This window comes from Patagioenas fasciata, chromosome 34 (genome assembly GCF_037038585.1).
Source record: "Patagioenas fasciata isolate bPatFas1 chromosome 34, bPatFas1.hap1, whole genome shotgun sequence".
In the NCBI taxonomy this organism is placed as follows: domain Eukaryota; kingdom Metazoa; phylum Chordata; class Aves; order Columbiformes; family Columbidae; genus Patagioenas; species Patagioenas fasciata.
Genome location: NC_092553.1, coordinates 1,679,925 through 1,701,418, shown reverse-complemented (window position 1 = coordinate 1,701,418; position 21,494 = coordinate 1,679,925). Strand labels below are relative to the sequence as shown.

General features: G+C 61.6%; 1 long non-coding RNA gene across 3 annotated transcripts in view; it reads right to left on the bottom strand.

Annotated features, from left to right (window-relative positions):
- Nucleotides 1-20,808, bottom strand: part of LOC139826085 (uncharacterized) — a 95,439-nt gene extending 74,631 nt beyond the window's left edge. The window contains exons 1-3 of one of the 3 annotated variants that reach the window (XR_011736151.1): nt 20,754-20,805; nt 19,813-19,872; nt 19,605-19,683 (exon numbers count right to left, since the gene is read on the bottom strand). This is a non-coding gene — a long non-coding RNA (uncharacterized lncRNA). Of the gene's footprint in view, nt 1-19,604; nt 19,684-19,812; nt 19,873-20,753 lie in introns of those variants that run through there. The other 2 variants (XR_011736150.1, XR_011736152.1) reach the window with 2 other exon arrangements.
- Between the last annotated feature and the right edge of the window lie 686 nt (nt 20,809-21,494).

Sequence of the window (21,494 nt, the reverse complement as noted above, 5' to 3'; positions counted from 1 at the left end):
GGGGTCCTGCGATGTCACAATGAGCCCTGCGGTCAAGGGTGGTACCCACGGTGTCACAATGGGCCCTGGGAACAAGGGGGGTTCCCCATAGTGTCACAATGGGTCCTGGGGAACATGGGGCCCCCAGGATGTCACAATGGGCCCTGGGGACAATGTGGGGTCCTGGGATGTCACAATGGGCCCCAGTGACAAAGGGGTTCCCTGAATGTTACAATGAATCCTAAGGACAATGGGGGTCCTGGGACGTCACAATGGGCCCTGGGGACAAGGAGGGATCCCCAGGATGTCACAATGGGCCCTGGAGACAATGGGGGGTCCTGGGACGTCACAATGGGTCCCGGTGACAAGGGGGCATCCCCAGGATGTCAAAATGCGCCCTGGGGCCCAGGGGGGTCCTGCGATGTCACAATGGGCCCTGGGGACAAAGGGGATCCCCACGGTATCAGAATGAGCCCTGCGGACAAGGGTGGTTCCCACGGTGTCACAATGGGCCCTGGGAACAAGGGGGGGTCCCCATAGTGTCACAATGGGTCCTGAGGACAAGTGCGGTCCCCAGGATGTCACAATGTATCCTGGGGACAATGTGGGGTCCTGGGATGTCACAATGGGTCCCAGTGACAAAGGGGCCCCCTGAATGTCACAATGGGTCCTGGGGACAATGGGGGGTCCTGGGACGTCACAATGGGCCCCAGTGACAACGGGGGTCCCCAGGATGTGACAATGGGCCCTGGGGATAAAGAGGGGTCCACTGAATGTCACAGTGGGCCCTGGGGACAAGGGGGTGCAGTGGATGTCACAATGGGCCCTGGGGACAATGGTGGGTCCTGGAATGTCACAATGGGCCTTGGGGACAATGGGGGTCCCCAGGATGTCACAATGGGCCCTGGGGACAATGGGGTTGCCCAGGATGTCACAATGGGCCCTGGGGACAATGGGAGTCCCCAAGGTGTCAGAACGAGCCCTGGGGACAAAGTGGAATCCTGGAATGTCACAATGGCCCCCAGTGACAAAGGGGTTCCCCATGGTGCCACAATGGGCCCTGGGGACAAAAGGGGTCCCCAGGATTTCACAATAGCACTGGGGACAAAGGGGGGTCATGGGATGTCACAATGGGCCCTGGGGACAAGGGAGATTCCCATGGTGTCACAATAAGCCCTGGGGACAAAGTGGGGTCCTGGGATGTCACAATGGGCTCTGGGGACAAGGAGGGTCCCCCAGGATGTCACAATGGGCCCTGGGGACAAAGGGGGTCCCGGGATGTCACAATGGGCCCCAGTGATAAAGAGGGTCCTCACGGTGCCACAATGGGCCCTGGGGACAAAGGGGGTCCCCTGGATGTCACAATGGGCTCTGGGGACAAGGAGGGTCCCCAGCATGTCACAATGGGCTCTGGGGACAAAGGGGGTCCCGACGGTATCAGAATGGGCCCTGGGGAAAAAGGGGGGTCCTGGGATGTCACAATGGGCCCTGGGGACAAGGGGGGGTCCCTTGGATGTCACAATGGGCCCTGGGGACAAGGGGGGGTCCCCTGAATGTCACAATGGGCCCTGGGGACAGTGGGGGGTCCTGGGACGTCACAATGGGCCCTGGGGACAAGGGGGGGTCCCTTGGATGTCACAATGGGCCCTGGGGACAAAGGGGGGTCCCCAGGATGTCACAATGGGCCCTGGGGACAATGTGGGGTCCCCTGAATGTCACAATGGGCCCTGGGGACAAGGAGGTGCCGAGGATGTCACAATGGGCCCTGGGGACAATGGGGGGTCCCCTGAATGTCAAAATGGGCCCTGGGGACAAGGAGGGATTCCCAGGATGTCACAATGGGCCCTGGAGACAAGGGGGTGTCCCCAGGATGTCACAATGGGCCCTGCGGACAAGGGTGGTACCCACGGTGTCACAATGGTCACTGGGCACAAGGGGGGGTCCCTATAGTGTCACAATGGGTCCTGGGGACAAGTGGGGTCCCCAGGATGTCACAAGGGCCCTGGGGACAATGTGGGGTCCTGGGATGTCACAATGGGCCCCAGTGACAAAGGGGGTCCCCATGGTGCCACAATGGGCTGTGGGGACAAAAGGGGTGCCCAGGATGTCACAATGGGCCCAAGTGACAAGGAGGGTCCCCACGGTGCCACGATGGGTCCTGGGGACAAGGGCGTCCCCCAGATGTCACAATGGGCCCTGGGGACAATGGGGTTGCCCAGGATGTCACAATGGGCCCTGGGGACAATGGGAGTCCCCAAGGTGTCAGAACGAGCCCTGGGGACAAAGTGGAATCCTGGGATGTCACAATGGCCCCCAGTGACAAAGGGGTTCCCCATGGTGCCACAATGGGCCCTGGGGACAAAAGGGGTCCCCAGGATTTCACAATAGCACTGGGGATAAAGGGGGGTCATGGGATGTCACAATGGGCCCTGGGGACAAGGGAGATCCCCATGGTGTCACAATAAGCCCTGGGGACAAAGTGGGGTCCTGGGATGTCACAATGGGCCCCAGTGACAAAGGGGGTCCCCATGGTGCCACAATGGGCCGTGGGGACAAATGGGATTCCCAGGATGTCATAATGAACCCTGGGGACAAACGGTGGTCCTGGGACATTTCAATGGGCCCTGGGGACAAAGGGGGGACCCCAGGATGTCACAATGGGCCCTGGGGACAAAGGGGGTCCCCTGGATGTCACAATGGGCTCTGGGGACAAGGAGGGTCCCCAGGATGTCACAATGGGTCCTGGGGACAAAGGGGGGTCCCGTGAATGTCACAATGGGCCCTAGGGACAAGGGGGTGCCGAGGAGGTCACAATGGGCCCTGGGGACAATGGGGGGTCCTGGGACGTCACAATGGGCCCTGGGGACAAGAGGAGATCCCTAGGATGTCACAATGGGCCCTGGGGACTAATGTGGTCCCCACGGTGTCACAATATGTCCTGGAGACAAAGGGGGGTCCCCAGGATGTCACAATGGGCCCTTGGGACAATGGGGTTCCTGGGATGTCACATTGGGTCCCCAGTGACAAAGGGGGTCCCCAGGATGTCTCAATGGGCCCTGAGGACAATGGGAGGTCCCCATGGTGTCACAATGGGTCCCCAGTGACAAGGGAGGTCTCCACGGTGCCAGGATGGGTCCTGGGGACAAGGAGGTCCCCAGGATGTCACAATGGGCCCTGGGGACAAAGAGGCTGCCCAGGATGTCACAATGGGACCTGGGGACAAGGGGGTCTCCAGGAACTCACAATGGGCTCTGGGGACAATGGAGGTTCCCCAGGATGTTCACAATAGGCCCTGAGGACAAGGGGTGGTCCCCATGCTGTCACAACAGGTCTCCAGTGACAAGGGGGGTCCCCAAGGTGTCACAATGGGCCCTGGGGACAATGGGGGGTCCTGGGACGTAACAATAGGCCCTGAGGACAAGGGGTGGTCCCCATGCTGTCACAACGGGTCTCCAGTGACAAGGGGGTCCCCAAGGTGTCACAATGGGCCCTGGGGACAATGGGGGGTCCTGGGACGTAACAATAGGCCCTGAGGACAAGGGGTGGTCCCCATGATGTCACAACGGGTCTCCAGTGACAAGGGGGTCCCCAAGGTGTCACAATGGGCCCTGGGGACAATGCGGGGTCCTGGGACGTCACAATGGGCCCCAGTGACATGGGGTTCCCCAGGATGTCACAATGGGCCCTGGGGACAATGTGGGGTCCTGGGATGTCACAATGGGCCCCAGTGACAAAGGGGGTCCCCTGAATGTCACAATGGGTCCTGGGGACAATGGGGGTTCCTGGGACGTCACAATGGGCCCTGGGGACAAGGAGGGATCCCCAGGATGTCACAATGGGCCCTGGGGACAATGGGGGGTCCTGGGACGTCACAATGGGCCCTGGGGACAAGAGGGGGTCCCCAGGATGTCACAATGGGCCCTGGGGAAAAAGAGGGGTCCCCTGAATGTCACAATGGGCCCTGGGGACAATGGGGGTCCTGGGACGTCACAATGGGCCCTGGGGACACAGAGGGGCCCTAGGACGTCACAATCAGTCCTGGGGACAAGGTGGGGTCCCCTGAGAGTCACAATGAGCCCTGGGAAGAGAGGGGGCTCCCAAGGACATCACAATGGGCCCTGGGAACAATGGGGGGTCCTGGGACGTCACAATTGGCCCTGGGGACAAGGGGGGGTACCCATAGTGTCACAATGGGTCCTGGGGAAAATGGGGTCCCCAGGATGTCACAATGGGCCCTGGGGACAATGTGGGGTCCTGGGATGTCACAATGGGCCCCAGTGACAAAGGGGGTCCCCTGAATGTTACAATAGGTCCTGAGGACAGTGGGGAGTCCTGGGACGTCACAATGGGCCCTGGGGACAAGGAGGGATCCCCAGGATGTCACAATGGGCCCTGGGGACAACGGGGGGTCCTAAGACGTCACAATGGGCCCTGGGGACAAGCAGGGATCCCCAGGATGTCACAATGGGCCCTGGAAACAATGGGGGGTCCTGGGACGTCACAATGGGCCCCGTTGACAAGGGGGCATCCCCAGGATGTCAAAATGCGCCCTGGAGACAATGGGGGGTCCTGCGATGTCACAATGGGCCCTGGGGACAAAGGGGGTCCCCTGGATGTCACAATGGACTCTGGGGACAAAGGGGATCCCCACGGTATCAGAATGGGCCCTGGGGACAAAGGGGGGTCCTGCGATGTCACAATGAGCCCTGCGGACAAGGGTGGTACCCACGGTGTCACAATGGGCCCTGGGCACAAGGGGGGGTCCCCATAGTGTCACAATGGGTCCTGGGGACAAGTGGGGTCCCCAGGATGTGACAATGTGTCCTGGGGACAATGTGGGGTCCTGGGATGTCACAATGGGCCCCAGTGACAAAGGGGCCACCTGAATGTCACAATGGGTCCTGGGGACAATGGGGGGTCCTGGGACGTCACAATGGGCCCTGGGGACAAGAAGGGATCCCCAGGATGTCACAATGGGCCCTGGCGACAATGGGGGGTCCTGGGACGTCACAATGGGCCCCAGTGACAAGGGGGGGTCCCCAGGATGTCACAGTGTGCCCTGGGTACAAAGAGGCGTCCCCGGAATGTCACAATGGGCCCTGGGGACAAGGGGGTGCCCTGAATGTCACAATGGGCCCTGGGGACAATGGGGGGTCCCCAGGATGTCACAATGGGCCCCAGTGACAAGTGGGGGTCCCCAGGATGTCACAATGGGCCCTGGGGACAAGGGGGTGCAGTGGATGTCACAATGGGCCTTGGGGACAATGGGGGGTCCTGGAATGTCACAATGGGCCCTGGGGACAATGGGGGTCCCCAGGATGTCACAATGGGCCCTGGGGACAATGGGAGTCCCCAAGGTGTCAGAACGAGCCCTGGGGACAAAGTGGAATCCTGGAATGTCACAATGGCCCCCAGTGACAAAGGGGTTCCCCATGGTGTCATAATGGGCCCTGGGGACATAAGGGGTCCCCAGGATTTCACAATAGCACTGGGGACAAAGGGGGGTCATGGGATGTCACAATGGGCCCTGGGGACAAGGGAGATTCCCATGGTGTCACAATAAGCCCTGGGGACAAAGGGGGGTCCTGGGATGTCACAATGGGGCCCAGTGACAAAGAGGGTCCTCATGGTGCCACAATGGGACCTGGGGACAAAGGGGGTCCCCTGGATGTCACAATGGGCTCTGGGGACAAGGAGGGTCCCCAGGATGTCACAATGGGCCCTGTGGACAAAGAGCGTCCCCAGCATGTCACAATGGGCCCTGGGGACAAAGAGGGGTCCCCTGAATGTCACAATGGGCCCTGGGGACAATGGGGTACAGTGGATGTCACAATGGGCCCTGGGGACAATGGGGGGTGTCCAGGATGTGAGAATGAGTCCTGAGGACAAGGGGGGGTCCCCATGGTGTCACAATAGGTCCTGGGGACAAAGTGGGGTCCAAGAATGTCACAATGGGCCCTGGGGACAAAAGGGGTTGCCATGGTGCCACAATGGGCCCTGGGGTCAAAGGGGGTCCCCATGGTGCTACAATGGGCCCTGGGGACAAAGGGGGGTCCTGGGATGTCACAATGGGCCCTGGGGACAAGCGGGGGTCTCCATGGTGTCACAATGGGCCCTAGGGACAAAGAGGGGTCCCCTGAATGTCACAATGGGCCCTGGGGACAAGGAGGGATCCCTAGGATGTCACAATGGCCCCTGGGGACAATGGGGGGTCCTGGGACGTCACAATGGGCCCTGGCGACAAGGGGGGGTCCCCAGGATGTCACAATGGGCCCGGGGGACAAAGGGGTGCCGAGGATGTCACAATGGGCCCTGGGGACAATGGGGGGTCCTGGGATGTCACAATGGGCCCTGGGGACAATGGGGGGTCCTGGGATGTCACAATGGGCCCTGGGGACAAGGGGGTCCCCCAGATATCACAATGGGCCCTGGGGACAATGTAAGGTCCTGGGCTGTCACAATGGACCCTGAGGACAAGGGGGGTCCCCAGGATGTCACAATGGGGCCTGGGGACCAGGGGGTGTCCTGGGATGTCACAATGGGCCCCAGTGACAAAGGGGGTCCCTATGGTGCCACAATGGGCCATGGGGATAAAGGGGGTCGCCTGGATGTCAGAGTGGGCTCTGGGGACAAGGAGGGTCCCCAGGATGTCACAATGGGCCCTGGGGACAAAGAGCGTCCCCAGCATGTCACAATGTGTCCTGGGGACAATGTGGGGTCCTGGGATGTCACAATGGGCCCCAGTGACAAAGGGGCCCCCTGAATGTCACAATGGGTCCTAGGGACAATGGGGGGTCCTGGGATGTCACAATGGGCCCTGGGGACTAGGAGGGATCGCCAGGATGTCACAATGGGCCCTGGGGACAATGGGGGGTCCTGGGACGTCACAATAGGCCCCAGTGAGAAGGGGGGTCCCCAGGATGTCACAATGGGCTCTGGGGACAAAGAGGGGTCCCCTGAATGTCACAATGGGCCCTGGGGACAAGGGGGTGCAGTGGATGTCACAATGGGCCCTGGGGACAATGGGGGGTCCTGGAATGTCACAATGGGCCTTGGGGACAATGGGGGTCCCCAGGATGTCACAATGGGCCCTGGGGACAATGGGGTTGCCCAGGATGTCACAATGGGCCCTGGGGACAATGGGAGTCCTCAAGGTGTCAGAACGAGCCCTGGGGACAAAGTGAAATCCTGGAATGTCACAATGGCCCCAGTGACAAAGGGGTTCCCCACGGTGTCACAATGGGCCCTGGGGACAAAAGGGGTCCCCAGGATTTCACAATAGCACTGGGGACAAAGGGGGGTCATGGGATGTCACAATGGGCCCTGGGGACAAGGGAGATCCCCATGGCGTCACAATAAGCCCTGGGGACAAAGTGGGGTCCTGGGATGTCACAATGGGCTCTGGGGACAAGGAGGGTCCCCAGGATGTCACAATGGGCCCTGGGGACAAAGGGGGGTCCTGGGATGTCACAATGGGCCCCAGTGACAAAGAGGGTCCTCATGGTGCCACAATGGGCCCTGGGGACAAAGGGGGTCCCCTGGATGTCACAATGGGCTCTGGGGACAAGGAGGGTCCCCAGGATGTCACAATGGGCCCTGTGGACAAAGAGCGTCCCCAGCATGTCACAATGGGCCCTGGGGACAATGGGGGGTCCCCACGGTATCAGAATGGGCCCTGGGGACAAAGGGGGTCCCCTGAATGTCACAATGGGCCCTGGGGACAGTGGGGGGTCCTGGTACGTCTCAATGAGCCCTGGGGATAAGGGGGGGTCCCCAGGATGTCACAATGGGCCCTGGGGACAAAGAGGGGTCCCCTGAATGTCACAATGGGCCCTGGGGACAAGGGGGTGCAGTGGATGTCACAATGGGCCCTGGGGACAATGGGGGGTGTCCAGGATGTGAGAATGAGTCCTGAGGACAAGGGGGGGTCCCCATGGTGTCACAATGGGTCCCCAGTGACAAGGAGGGGTCCCCATGGTGTCACAATAGGCCCTGGGGACAAAGTGGGGTCCAAGAATGTCACAATGGGCCCTGGGGACAAAAGGGGTTGCCATAGTACCACAATGGGCCCTGGGGTCAAAGGGGGTCCCCATGGTGCTACAATGGCCCTGGGGACAAAGGGGGGTCCTGGGATGTCACAATGGGTCCTGGGGACAAAGGGGGTGTCCCCATGGTGCCACAACGGGCCCTGGGAGCAAGGGGGTGGACAGGATGTCACAATGGGTCCTGGGGAAAATGGGGGGTGCCCAGGATGTCACAATGGACCCTGAGGACAAGCGGGGGTCTCCATGGTGTCACAATGGGCCCCAGTGACAAAGGGGAACCCCTGAATGTCACAGTAGGTCCTGGGGACAATGGGGGGTGCTGGGACGTCACAATGGGCCCTGGGGACAACGAGGGATCCCCAGGATGTCACAATGGGCCCTGGGGACAAAGACGGGTCCCCTGAATGTCACAATGGGCCCTGGGGACAAGGGGGTGCAGAGGATGTCACAATGGGCCCTGGGGACAATGGGGGGTCCCCTGAAAGTCAAAATGGGCCCTGGGGACAAGGAGGGATTCCCAGGATGTCACAATGGGCCCTGGAGACAAGGGGGTGTCCCTAGGATGTCACAATGGGCCGTGCGGACAAGGGTGGCACCCACGGTGTCACAATGGTCACTGGGCACAAGGGGGGGTCCCTATAGTGTCACAATGGGTCCTGGGGACAAGTGGGCTCCCCAGGATGTCACAAGGGCCCTGGGGACAATGTGGGGTCCTGGGATGTCACAATGGGCCCCAGTGACAAACGGGGGCCCCTGAATGTCACAATGGGCCCTGGGGACAATGGGGGTCCTGGGACGTCCCAATGGGCCCTGGGGACAAGGAGGGATCCCCAGGATGTCACAATGGGCCCTGGGGACAATAGCGGGTCCTGGGACGTCCCAATGGGCCCTGGGGACAAGCAGGGATCCCCAGGATGTCACAATGGGCCCTGGGGACAGTGGGGGGTCCTGGTACGTCTCAATGAGCCCTGGGGATAAGGGGGGGTCCCCATGGTGTCACAATGGGCCCTGGGGACAAACGTGGTTCCCCTCAATATCAAAATGGGTCCTGGGGACAAAGTGGGCTCCTCGGATGTCACAATGGACACTGGGGACAACGGGAGGTCCTGGGACGTCACAATGGGCCCTGGGGACAAAGTTGGTCCCCACGATGTCTCAATGAGCCCCAGTGACAAAGGGGGGTCCCCAGGATGTCACAATGGGCCGTGGGGACAATGAGGGGTCCTGGGACATCACAATGAGTCCTGTGGACAAGGGGGGGACCCCTGAATGTCACAATGGGCCCTGGGGACAATGTGGGGTCCTGGGATGTCACAATGGGCCCCAGTGCCAAAGGGGGTCCCCTGAATGTCACAATGGGCCCTGGGGACAATGGGGGATCCTGGGACGTCACAATGGGCCCTGGGGACAAGGGGGGTGTCCCCTGAATGTCACAAGGGGCCCTGGGGACAATGTGGGGTCCTGGGAAGTCACAATGGGCCCTGGGGACAAGGGGGGTGTCCCCTGAATGTCACAATGGGCCCTGGGGAGAAAGGGGGTCCCCAGGATGTCAAAATGGGCCTTAGGGACAAAGTGGGGTTCTTGGATATCACAATGTGTCACAGTGACAAAGGGGGTCCCCATGGTGCCACAATGAACCCTGGGGACAAAGGGAGGTCCCTAGGATGTCACAATGGGCCCTTGGGACAATGGGGTTCCTGGGATGTCACAACGGGTCCCCAGTGACAAAGGGGGTCCCCAGGATGTCTCAATGGGCCCTGAGGACAATGGGAGGTCCCCATGGTGTCACAAAGGGTCCCCAGTGACAAGGGAGGTCCCCACGGTGCCAGGATGGGTCCTGCGGACAAGGAGGTCCCCAGGATGTCACCATGGGCCCTGGGGACAAAGGGGGTCCCCAGGATGTCACAATGGGCCCTGGGGACAAAGAGACTCCCCAGGATGTCACAATGGGACCTGGGGACAAGGGGGTCCCCAGGAACTCACAATGGGCTCTGGGGACAATGGAGGTTCCCCAGGATGTTCACAATAGGCCCTGAGGACAAGGGGTGGTCCCCATGGTGTCACAATGGGTCCCCAGTGACAAGGGGGTCCCCAAGGTGTCACAATGGGCCCTGGGAACAATGGGGGGTCCTGGGACGTAACAATAGGACCTAGGGACAAAGGGGGTCCCCACGGTGTTACAATGGTCCCGGGTGACAAAGGGGGATGCCCAGGATGTCACAATGGGCCCTGAGGCAAGGAGGGGTCTCCATGGTGTCACGATGGGTCCTGGGGACAAGGGGGTCCCCAGGATGTAAGAATGAACCCTGGGGACAATGGGGGGTCCTGGGACGTCACAATGGGTCCTGGGGACAAAGGGTGTCTCCAGGATGTCACAACGGGCTCTGGGGACAATGCAGGGTCCTGGGACGTCACAATGGGTCCTTAGGACAAAGAGGGGTCCCCAGGATGTCACAATGGGCCCTGGGGACAATATGGGGTCCTGGGATGTCACAATGGGCCCCAGTGACAAAGGGGGTGCCCTGAATGTCACAATGGGCCCTGGGGACAATGGGGGGGTCTTGGGACGTCACAATGGGCCCTGGGGACAAGGAGGGATCGCCAGGATGTCACAATGGGCCCTGGGGACAATGGGGGGTCCTGGGACGTCACAATGGGCCCTGGGGACAAGAGGGGGTCCCCAGGATGTCACAATGGGCCCTGGGGACAAAGAGGTGTCCCCTGAATGTCACAATGGGCCCTGGGGACAAGGGGGTGCAGAGGATGTCACAATAGGCCCTGGGGACAATGGGGGGTCCTGGGACGTCACAATGGGCCCTGGGGACAAGGAGGGATCCCCAGGATGTCACAATGGGCCATGGGGACAATGGGGGGTCCCGGGACATCACAATGGGCCCGGGGAACAAGGGGGTTCCCCAGGATGTCACAATGGGCCCTGGGGACAAAGAGGGGCCCTACAACGTCACAATCAGCCCTGGGTACATGGGGGGATCCCCTGAAAGTCACAATGAGCCTTGGGAGCAGAGGGGGCTCCCCAGGACGTCACAATGGGCCCTGGGAACAATGGGGGTCCCTTGAAGGTCACAATGGGCCCTGGGGACAATGGTGGGTCCCCTGAATGTCAAAATGGGCCCTGGGAACAAAGGGGGGTCCGCAGGATGTCACAATGGGCACTGGGGACAAAGGGGAGGTCCCCATGGTGTCACAATGGGCCCAAGTGACAAGGAGGGTCCCCACGGTGCCACGATGGGTCCTGGGGACAAGGGGGTCCCCCAGATGTCACAATGGGCCCTGGGGACAATGGGGTTGCCCAGGATGTCACAATGGACCCTGGGGACAAAGGGGGATCCCCAGGATGTCACAATGGGCCCTGGGGACCAGGGGGGTCCTGCGATGTCACAATGGGCCCTGGGGAGAAAGGGGGTCCCCTGGATGTCACAATGGGCTCTGGGGACAAGGAGGGTCCCCAGGATGTCACAATGACCCCTGCGGACAAGGGGGGTGTCGATGGTTTCACAATGGGCCCTGGGAACAAGGTGGGGTCCCCATAGTGTCACAATGGGTCCTGGGGACAAGTGGGGTCCCCAGGATGTCACAATGGGTCCTGGGGACAATGTGGGGTCCTGGGATGTCACAATGGGCCCCAGTGACAAAGGGGTTCCCCATGGTGCCACAATGGTCCCTGGGGACAAAGGGGGTCCCCAGGATTTGACAATAGCACTGGGGACAAATGGGGGTCATGGGATGTCACAGTGGGCCCTGGGGACAAGGGAGGTCCCCATGGTGTCAAAATAAGCCCTGGGGACAAAGTGGGGTGTTGGGATGTCACAATGGGCCCCAGTGACAAAAGGGGGTCCCCATGGTGCCACAATGGGCCGTGGGGACCAGGGGGGGTACTGCAATGTCACAATGGGCCCTGGGGAGAAAGGGGGTCCCCTGGATGTCACAATGGGCTCTGGGGACAAGGAGTGTCCCCAGGATGTCACAATGGGCCCTGGGGACAAACGGGGATGTCGACGGTGTCAAAATGGGTCCTGGGGACAAAGGGCGTCCCCAGGATGTCACAATATGCCCTGGGGACAAAGGGGGTCCCCACGGTATCAGAATGGGCCCTGGGGACAAAGGGGGGTCCCCTGAATGTCACAATGGGCCCTGGGGACAATGGGGGTCCTGGGATGTCACAATGAGCCCTGCGGACAAGGGTGGTACCCACAGTGTCACAATGGGCCCTGGGCACAAGGGGTGGTCCCCATAGTGTCACAATGGGTCCTGGGGACAAGTGGGCTCCCCAGGATGTCACAATAGGTCCTGGGGACAATGTGGGGTCCTGGGATGTCACAATGGGCCCCAGTGACAAAGGGGGTCCCCTGAATGTCACAATGGGTCCTGGGTACAATGTGGGGTCCTGGGACGTCACAATGGGCCCTGGGGACAAGGAGGGATCCCCAGGATGTCACAATGGGCCCTGGGGACAATGGGGGGTCCTGGGACGTCACAATGGGCCCCAGTGACAAGGGGGGGTCCCCAGGATGTCACAATGGGCCCTGAGGACAAAGAGGGGTCCCCTGAATGTCACAATGGGCCCTGGGGACAAGGGCGTGCCGAGGATGTCACAATGGGCCCTGGGGACAATGGGGGGTCCTGGAATGTCACAATGGGCACTGGGGACTATGGGGGTCCCCAGGATGTCACAATGGGCCTTGGGGACAATAGGAGGTTCTGGGATGTCACAATGGGCCCTGGGGACAATGGGGGGTGCCCAGGATGTGAAAATGAGTCCTGAGGACATGGGGGGGTCCCCATGGTGTCACAATGGGTCCCCAGTGACACGGAGGGGTCCCCATGGTGTCACAATAGGCCCTGGGGACAATGGGGTCCCCTGAATGTCACAATGGGCCCTGGGAACAAAAGTGGTTGCCATGGTGGCACAAGGGGCCCTGGGGTCAAAGGCGGTCCCCATGGTGCTAAAATGGGCCCTGGGAGCAAGGGGGTGGCCAGGATGTCACAATGCGTCCTGGAGAAAAAGGGGGGTTCCCAGGATGTTACAATCTGCTCTTGGCACAATGGGGTTCCTGGGATGTCACAATGGGCCCTGGGGACAATGGGGGTCCCCACGGTGCCACGATGGGTCCTGGGGACAAGGGCGTCCCCCTAGATGTCACAATGGGCCCTGGGGACAATGGGGTTGCCCAGGATGTCACAATGGACCCTGGGGACAAAGGGGGGTGGGCAGGATGTCACAATGGGCACTGGGGACAAAGGGGGGGTCCCCATGGTGTCACAATGGGTCCCCGGTGACAAGGAGGGTTCCCCATGGTGTCACAATAGGCCCTGGGGACAAAGTGGGGTCCTAGAATGTCACAATGAGCCCTGGGGACAAAGGGGGGTCCTGGGATGTCACAATGGGCCCTGGGGACAAGAGGGGATTCCTAGGATGTCACAATGGGCCCTGGGGACTAATGTGGTCCCCACGGTGTCACAATATGTCCTGGAGACAAAGAGGGGTCCCCAGGATGTCACAATGGGCCCTTGGGACAATGGGGTTCCTGGGATGTCACAATGGGTCCCCAGTGACAAAGGGGGTCCCCAGGATGTCTCAATGGGCCCTGAGGACAATGGGAGGTCCCCATGGTGTCACAATGGGTCCCCAGTGACAAGGGAGGTCTCCACAGTGCCAGGATGGGTCCTGGGGACAAGGAGGTCCCCAGGATGTCACAATGGGCCGTGGGGACAAAGAGGCTCCCCAGGATGTCACAATGGGACCTGGGGACAAGGGGGTCTCCAGGAACTCACAGTGGGCTCTGGGGACAATGGAGGTTCCCCAGGATGTTCACAAAAGGCCCTGAGGACAAGAGGTGGTCCCCATGGTGTCACAATGGGTCCCCAGTGACAAGGGGGGTCCCCTAGTGTCACAATGGGCCCTGGGGACAATGGGGGTCCCGGGACGGAATAATAGGCCCTGGGGACAAAGGGGGGGTCCCACAGTGTCACAATGGGCCCTGGGGACAAAAGGGGTCCCCACGGTGTTACAATGGTCCAGGGGGAAAAAGGGGGATGCCCAGGATATCACAATGGGCCCTGAGGACAAGGGGGTTCCCCAGAGTGTCGGAATGGGTCCCCAGTGACAAGGAGGGTCCCCATGGTATCACGATGGGTCCTGGTGACAAGGGGGTCCCCAGGATGTAACAATGGACCCTGGGGACAATGGGGGGTCCTGGGACGTCACAATGGGCCCTGGAGACAAAGGGGGTCCCCAGGATGTCACAATGGGCCCTGGGGACAATGTGGGGTCCTGGGACGTCACAATGGGCCCCAGTGACAAAGGGGGTCCCCAGGATGTCACAATGGGCCCTGGGGACAATCTGGGGTCCTGGGACGTCACAATGGGCCCTGGGGACAAGGAGGGATCCCCAGGATGTCACAATGGGCCCTGGGGACAATGGGGGGTCCTGGGACGTCACAATGGGCCCTGGGGACAAGAGGGGGTCCCCAGGATGTCACAATGGGCCCTGGGGACAAAGAGGGGTCCCCTGAATGTCACAATGGGCCCTGGGGACAAGGGGGTGCCGAGGATGTCACAATGGGCCCTGGGGACAAGGGGGGGTCCCCAGGATGTCACAATGGGCCCTGGGGACACAGAGGGGCCCTAGGACGTCACAATCAGCCCTGGGGACAAGGGGGGGGTCCCCTGAAAGTCACAATGAGCCTTGGGAGCAGAGGGGGCTCCCCAGGACGTCACAATGGGCCCTAGGAACAATGGGGGTCCCTTGAAGGTCACAATGGGCCCTGGGGAGAATGGTGGGTGTCCTGAATGTCAAAATGGGCCCTGGGAACAAAGGGGGGGTCCGCAGGATGTCACAATGGGCACTGGAGACAAAGGGGGAGTCCCCATAGTGTCACAATGGGCCCAAGTGACAAGGAGGGCACCCACGGTGCCACGATGGGTCCTGGGGACAAGGGGGTCCCCCAGATGTCACAATGGGCCCTGGGGACATTGGGGTTGCCCAGGATGTCACAATGGGCCCTGGGGACAATGGTGGGTCCCCTGAATGTCAAAATGGGCCCTGGGGACAAAGGGGGGTAGCAGGATGTCACAATGGGTACTGGGGACAAAGGGGGCGTCCCCATGGTGTCACAATGGGCCCTGGGGACAAAGGGGCATCCCCAGGATGTCACAATGGGCCCTGGGGACAATGGGAGTCCCCAAGGTGTCAGAACGAGCCCTGGGGACAAAGTGGAATCCTGGGATGTCACAATGGCCCCCAGTGACAAAGGGGTTCCCCATGGTGCCACAATGGGCCCTGGGCACAAAGGGGGTCCCCAGGATTTCACAATAGCACTGGGGACAAAGGGGGGTCACGGGATGTCACAATGGGCCCTGGGGACAAGGGAGGTCCCCATGGTGTCACAATAAGCCCTGGGGACAAAGTGGGGTCCTGGGATGTCACAATGGGCCCCAGTGACAAAGGGGGTCCCCATGGTGCCACAATGGGCCGTGGGGACAAAAGGGGTCCGCAGGATGTCGCAATGGGCCCTGGGGACAAGGCGGGGTCCTGGGATGTCACAATGGGCCCTGGGGCCAAACAGGGATCCCCAGGATGTCACAATGGGCCCTGGGGACAATGGGGGGTCCTGGGACGTCACAATGGGCCCCAGTAATAAGGGGGTATCCCCAGGATGTCATAATGGGCCCTGGGGACCAGGGGGGTCCTTCGATGTCACAATGGGCCCTGGGGACAAAGGGGGGTCCTGGGATATCTCAATGAGCCCTGCGGACAAGGGTGGTACCCACAGTGTCACAATGGGCCCTGGGAACAAGGGGGGGACCCCATAGTGTCACAATGGGTCCTGGGGACAATGTGGGGTCCTGGGATGTCACAATGGGCCCCAGTGACAAAGGGGCCCTGTGAATGTCACAATGGGTCCTGGGGAAAATGAGGGGTCCTGGGACGTCACAATGGACCCTGGGGACAAGGAGGGATCCCCAGGATGTCACAATGGGCCCTGGGGACAAAGAGGAGTCCCCTGAATGTCACAATGGACCCTGGGGACAATGGGGGATCCTGGGACGTCACAATGGGCCCCAGTGACAAGGGGGGGTCCCCAGGATGTCACAATGGGCCCTGGGGACAAAGAGGCGTCCCCGGAATGTCACAATGGGCCCTGGGGACAAGGGGGTGCCCTGAATGTCGCAATGGGCCCTGGGGACAATGGGGGGTCCTGGGACGTCACAATGGGCCCCAGTGACAAGGGGGGGTCCCCAGGATGTCACAATGGGCCCTGGGGACAAAGAGGGGTCCCCTGAATGTCACAATGGGCCCTGGGGACAAGGGGGTGCAGTGGATGTTACAATGGGCCCTGGGGACAATGGGGGGTGTCCAGGATGTGAGAATGAGTCCTGAGGACAAGGGGGGGTCCCCATGGTGTCACAATGGGTCCCCAGTGACAAGGAGGGGTCCCCATGGTGTCACAATAGGCCCTGGGGACAAAGTGGGGTCCAAGAATGTCACAATGGGCCCTGGGGACAAAAGGGGTTGCCATGGTGCCACAATGGGCCCTGGGGTCAAAGGGGGGTCCTGGGATGTCACAATGGGCCCTGGGGACAAAGGGGGTGTCCCCATGGTACCACAACGGGCCCTGAGAGCAAGGGGGTGGCCAGGATGTCACAATGGGTCCTGGGGAAAATGGGGGGTGCCCAGGATGTCACAATGGACCCTGAGGACAAGCGGGGGTCTCCATGGTGTCACAATGGGCCCCAGTGACAAAGGGGGTCCCCTGAATGTCACAATAGGTCCTGGGGACAATGGGGGGTCCTGGGACGTCACAATGGGCCCTGGGGACAAGGAGGGATCCCCAGGATGTCAGAATGGGCCCTGGGGACCAGGGGGTGCCGAGGATGTCACAATGGGCTCTGGGGACAATGGGGGGTCCTGGGACGTCACAATGGGCCCTGGGAAGAAGGGGGGGTCCCCAGGATGTCACAATGGGCCCTGGGGACAAGGGGGTGCCGAGGATGTCACAATGGGCTCTGGGGACAATGGGGGGTCCTGGGCTGTCACAATGGACCCTGAGGACAAGGGGGGTCCCCAGGATGTCACAATGGGCCCTGGGGACAAAGGGGGTCCCCACGGTATCAGAATGGGCCCTGGGGACAAGGGGGGTCCCCTGAATGTCACAATGGGCCCTGGAGACAATGGGGGGTCCTGGGATGTCACAATGAGCCCTGCAGACAAGGGTGGTACCCACAGTGTCACAATGGGCCCTGGGCACAAGGGGGGGTCCCCATAGTGTCACAATGGACCCTGGGGACAAGGGGGTGCCGAGTATGTCACAATGGGCCCTGGGGACAATGGGGGGTCCTGGGACCTCACAATGGGACCTGAGGACAATGGTGGGTCCCCTGAATGTCAAAATGGGCCCTGGGGACAAAGGGGGGTCCGCAGGATGTCACAATGGGCACTGAGGACAAAGGGGGGGTCCCCAGGATGTCACAATGGGCCCTGGGGACAATGTGGGGTCCTGGGATTTCACAATGGGACCCAGTGACAAAGGGGGTCCCCTGAATGTCACAATGGGTCCTGGGGACAATGGGGGGTCCTGGGACGTCACAATGGGTCCTGGGGACAAGGGGGGGTCCCCAGGATGTCACAATGGGCCCTGGGGACAAAGAGGGGTCCCCTGAATGTCACAATGGGCCCTGGGGACAGGGGGGTGCAGTGGATGTCACAATGGGCCCTGGGGACAATGGGGGGTCCTAAGACGTCACAATGAACCCTGGGGACAACGGGGGGTCCTGGGACGTCACAATGGGCCCCAGTGACAAGGGGCGGTCCCCAGGATGTCACAATGGGCCCTGGGGACAAAGAGGGGTCCCCTGAATGTCACAATGGGCCCTGGGGACAATGGGGGTCCCCAGGATGTCACAATGGGCCCTGGGGACAATGGGGGGTCCTGGGATGTCACAATGAGCCCTGCAGACAAGGGTGGTACCCACAGTGTCACAATGGGCCCTGGGCACAAGGGGGGGTCCCCATAGTGTCACAATGGACCCTGGGGACAAGGGGGTGCCGAGTATGTCACAATGGGTCCTGGGGACAATGGGGGGTCCTGGGACCTCACAATGGGCCCTGAGGACAATGGTGGGTCCCCTGAATGTCAAAATGGGCCCTGGGGACAAAGGGGGGGTCCGCAGGATGTCACAATGGGCCCTGGGGACAATGGGGGATCCTGGGATTTCACAATGGGCCCCAGTGACAAAGGGGGTCCCCTGAATGTCACAATGGGTCCTGGGGACAATGGGGGGTCCTGGGACGTCACAATGGGCCCTGGGGACAAGGGGGGGTCCCCAGGATGTCACAATGGGCCCTGGGGACAAAGAGGGGTCTCCTGAATGTCACAATGGGCCCTGGGGACAGGGGGGTGCAGTGGATGTCACAATGGGCCCTGGGGACAATGGGGGGTCCTAAGACGTCACAATGAACCCTGGGGACAACGGGGGGTCCTGGGACGTCACAATGGGCCCCAGTGACAAGGGGCGGTCCCCAGGATGTCACAATGGGCCCTGGGGACAAAGAGGAGTCCCCTGAATGTCACAATGGGCCCTGGGGACAATGGGGGTCCCCAGGATGTCACAATGGGCCCTGGGGACAATAGGAGGTTCTGGGATGTCACAATGGGCCCTTGGGGTTTAGAAGTCAGGTCTAAGAGTGCAGCGTTTGGGGTGCAGGGGCTTGGGGGGAAATTTAAGGTTGCAGAGTGTGTGGTGCACAGGACTGGGGCTCAGGATTTGGGGGTGCGGGGTTTCAGGGTTCAGGATTTGGAGGTGTGGAGTTTTGGGGTGCAGGGGTTGGGAGTGCAGGGTGGTGGGGATGAGAGATTTGGGTGCAGGATTTGGGGGTGCAGAGTCTTGGGAGGCAAGGATCCGGGTCTTCAGGATTTGGGGGTTCAGTGTTTAGGGCAGCACAATCTTGGGGTGCAGGGGTTTGCAGTGAAAGGTTTGGTAGGCAGGATTTGGGGTGCAGGATTCTGGGGTGCTGGGTTTGGGGTACAGGATTTGGTGTTGCAGGGATGGGGTTGAAGGGCTTGGGTTTCCAGGCCTTTGAGGTGCAGGATTTGGAGGTGCAGGGTTTGGGAGGGAATTCTTTGGGGTGCAGGGTTTGGGGGCAGGGTTTAGGGGTGGAGGGTATAGGACGGAAAGATTTGGGAATGCAGGGTTTGGGGTGCAGGTTTCGGGGTTCAGGAAGGTAGGGAGGGCAGGATTATGGGGTGCAAGGTTTCAGTTGTAGGGTTTAGGGGTGCAGAGTTTGGTAGGGCCGAATTTGGGGGTGCAGGATCTGGGGTGCAGGGTTTGGGAAGACAGGATCGGGGGTGGAGGATTTGGGGGTGCAGGATTGAGGGGCAGGGTTTTGGTGCAGGGCTTGGGGTCAGGATCTGGGGTGCAGGTTTGGGAAGAGTATTTTGGGGTGCAGGATTTTGGGTGCCGTGTCTGCGGGGCAGGTTTGGGGTGATCACTGCTGATCCGCACACACTCTCTCTCTCTGTCCCCATTGTCCCCAATGCCCCCTTACCTGTCTCACCTCCCTCTCCAGCTCCGCTCCCACCCCCCCAATCCCCCTCAGCGGGGCCAGCCCGGGGTGCAGCTCCTGCAACGGCTCCTCCTCTGCATTCATTAACAATTAACACCCTCAGCAGCGCTAATTAACACCCCCCCCACCCCCCCGTATCCCCGCTGCCCCCTAATTACCCCCTAATTCGCGCTAATCACCCCTAATTCCCCCTCATTACTCACCCAGCAGCCCCTCGATGTCCGCAGCCGCCATCTTGCCCCGCCGGGAGGGCCACAAACCACCTCAAAATTGACCCAAAATAGCGCTTTTTCAACCCAAAACCCTCCCGCTGAGGCTCCCCGAGCTGTGTCCCCAAAGCCCCCGCTGTTGTCACCTCGGGAAAAGCGCGAAAAAAGCGGCCCCGGGGGTCCCCGCGCTTCGCCTCGCGCTCTGAGGGAAAGCGCGGGAAAACGAGCGGAGACGGAAAGAGCCGAGCGGAGCCGAATGGGCCCGCGCGGAGCCGAATGGGCCCGAGCGGAGCCGAACGGCGCCCGAGCGGAGCCGAGCGGCGCCCGAGCGGAGCCGAGCGGCGCCCGAGCGGAGCCGAGCGGCGCCCGAGTCCCGGCCGGGGCCGAACGCACCCGAAGGGACCCGAAGTCTTCCCGAAGGGGTCCGAGTGGAGCCGAACGCACCCGAACGCACCCGAAGGGGCCGAACGCACCCGAAGGGACCCGAAGTCTTCCCGAAGGGGTCCGAGTGGAGCCGAACGCACCCGAAGGGACCCGAACCCACCCGAAGGGGCCCGAGTGGAGCCGAACAAACCCGAAGGGACCCGAACCCACCCGAAGGGACCCGAACCCACCCGAAGGGACCCGAACCCACCCGAAGGGGTCGGAGTGGAGCCGAACGCACCCGAAGGGACCCGAACGCACCCGAAGGGACCCGAACGCACCCGAAGGGACCCGAAGTCTCCCCGAAGGGGCCCGAACCCACCCGAAGGGGCCCGAAGTCTCCCCGAAGGGACCCGAAGTCTCCCCGAAGGGACCCGAACCCACCCGAAAGTGCCCCAAAAGGCGCCAAACTCCCAAATCCCCCCTTTTTACCCCAAAACCCGTGTTCCGCTCCCCCCCCGGCCCCTCCTCTTCCTCCCCCCGCCCCCTTTCTTCCCCTTTTCCCGCCTCACGATCGTTTCCCGCCGCGGCGGTGGCTGCGAGCGAGGCCACGCCCCCTTCCTCAGGCGGCGGCCAATGGGAAGCGGGGGGGGTGCGTGGCCACGCCCACTGTGCGTGGCGTGCGCGGAGGCGGCTCCGAGAGGAGCCGAAGATACACGAAGGGAGCCGAAGGGACCCGAGGGGACCCGAAGGGACCCGAACGCACCCGAAGGGACCCGAACGCACCCGAAGGGACCCGAACGCACCCGAAGGGACCCGAGTGGGGCCCGAACGCACCCGAGGGGACCCGAAGGCACCCGAAGGCACCCGAAGGGACCCGAACGCACCCGAAGGGACCCGAACGCACCCGAAGGGACCCGAGTGGGACCCGAACACACCCGAAGGGACCCGAAGGGACCCGAGTGGGGCCCGCACTCACCCGAAGGGACCCGAAGGGACCCGAACACACTTAGGGGGCTCCATGAGTCACTTATGGGTCACTATGGGGCACTCCTGGGTCCCTAAGGGGGAAATTATGGGGGTCTATGGGGAGTTCAGGAGGGACCCAGGAGTACCCCAAGGGACCCAGGAGTGCCCCAAAGGACCCAGGAGTTCAGGAGGGACCCAGGAGTGCCCCAAAGGACCCAGGAGTTCAGGAGGGACCCAGGAGTGCCCCAAAGGACCCAGGAGTACCCAAATGTGTTGTGTTTTGTTTTTTCTCTCTTGTTTATGTCCTCTTTTACCTGAAATGGGACAATGGGGGCAATGGGGGG